This window comes from Cryptomeria japonica, chromosome 3 (genome assembly GCF_030272615.1).
Source record: "Cryptomeria japonica chromosome 3, Sugi_1.0, whole genome shotgun sequence".
In the NCBI taxonomy this organism is placed as follows: Eukaryota; Viridiplantae; Streptophyta; class Pinopsida; order Cupressales; family Cupressaceae; genus Cryptomeria; species Cryptomeria japonica.
In genome coordinates this window covers 800,211,495-800,213,746 of record NC_081407.1, presented here as the reverse complement: position 1 = coordinate 800,213,746, position 2,252 = coordinate 800,211,495, and positions in this window count along the sequence as shown.

Sequence of the window (2,252 nt, the reverse complement as noted above, 5' to 3'; positions counted from 1 at the left end):
CCTCCAACCTTCTCCATAATATTCCTTATTTTATCAACATGAAACTACCAAGCATACTTTGTAGTCCTATTAGAATGTCAAATAGATATGAGAAGCCCTTAAAGTAGCCAAATTACTACATGCTTCTCCCACATTTTAGTGGTGATTCAATGTTTAAATTCTTTATTAATATATATATTAAAGAAAGATGTTAAAAGACATTAAATTCTTAGGATCCATTTTTTGTCACATAAATAAACTAGTATAGATATCTTAAGTATAATCTATATTATATTCTTATATATTGATTTTTAAGTTTTATTAATAAATATTGATATATATTTTAACATTTTGTTAAATAATTTTCTTCCAATTATTATCACCATTAATACATCGAATATTTCTTCACTTACTAATAAACTATATCTATCAACTTAATTATAACACCTAAAAAACCTATATTTAACTATTGAAATAACAGCATATAACCATTAAAAATTCATTAATGATCTACCTTGGTTTTTCCCATTTTGTTTGGTCGATATTAGGTACTATATTATTTCCTGCAGTGCTTTGACTTAGGATCTAAAGTAATGGAAGCAGTAGTTGAAGTAACGTTCTGAATCGATGACTAATATCGGGATAGAACTCCTTGAATGCCCTTTTTAGCAGGGTTGGTGAGCGATGATTCTATAATTGGAAAATCTAGCTAAAAAGGTGCTAGTTTGTTGTTGAAATTGACGAATTTGGCCCCAACTCTATGCAAAATAATGAGGATAGACATAGTAATGATGAGTATTTCTTAAAAGGGATTTGAATTTTGAACTGTTGGTATTGATTGGTCGAAAGGAAGTATTGTGTGGTAGAAAAGTAGTTGGATCCTGCAAATGAGTATGGTAATGGAAGAGGAAAATTGGAAGCAGCGATGTGGATGATTGATTGACATGCTACTCAACTGCTTAGGTTTAATGGTTAGGTGGGACTATGACTACCATTTGACTCCAAATACTGTGACTTGGTCATGATTGTTTTGATTTATTTTTCACACTTAGTTTTGTGAATCAATAAGTCATTTCTTTATCATTTTGCGTCAATCAACCATTCCGTTCTGCATTGTGTTTCTGAGAGCACTAAAATGCATAATCCAAGACCTTGGTAGATAGGAAAGCAATGGAGTGAAGAGTCTTATAAATGTATGGATTTAGTTGTTCAATTTTTTTACATTTTTTGATTTCATAAGGAATAAACTTCATTGTATAATGTTGGATTTATGCGCTTGAATCCTTGGCTTATGGTTGGGCTCTAAGGGTTCAAGAAATATTTTTCCATATCCTTTATCAACAATACACATGTGGAGAAATCAAATCTTTTTTAACTAGATATTTGAAAATATATTATTTCTATAATTAAACTAGGAAACCAATCTATATACTAAATGAGTGTTTGATGAGCTATAAAATTGGAAAAATAATACTGAATGAAAAAAATGTGAATAAAAAAGACTATCTTTTAGAATTATTTGACCATGAATCTAAGTTGAAGATTTCATATCAACTGAAAAAAAACTCATTTACAAACTCGTGTGTGTGTAAACTTTGTGTGTATAAATTTTGTGTATATATGTATGTGTATGTACATGTACAAATAAATGTGTATATATATATGAGTGTGTGCATGTACAAATATATGTGTGTATATATGTGTGTGTGTGTGTGTGTCTACACACACACACATATATGTATGTATGTATGTATGCATGTATGTATGTATGTATGTATGTATGTATATGTGTATATGTGTGTGTGTAGATATGTATATATACACATATATGTATATGTATGTATGCATACATATACATATACATATGTATGTATGTATGCATACATGTATACATATATGTGTATATATATGTATGTGTGTGTGTGTGTATGTATATGTGTGTATACATATGTATATGCATATGTACATATGCATATACATATGTACATATGCATATACATATGTATACATACACATATACATATATGCATGTGTGTGTGTGTGTGTGTGTGTGTATACATTGTGTTTGTATGTTTGCATATATGTGTGTATGTGTGCATGTGCATATGTATGAATATATGTACATATAAATGTATATAAACATTAATTAATGTGATAAAATAAATAAATATATGAATTAATCTATATTACAATATTACTTATATATACATATATACATATATACATGCATACATATGTGTGTGATATTATAATTAATTATTTACATGATTAAA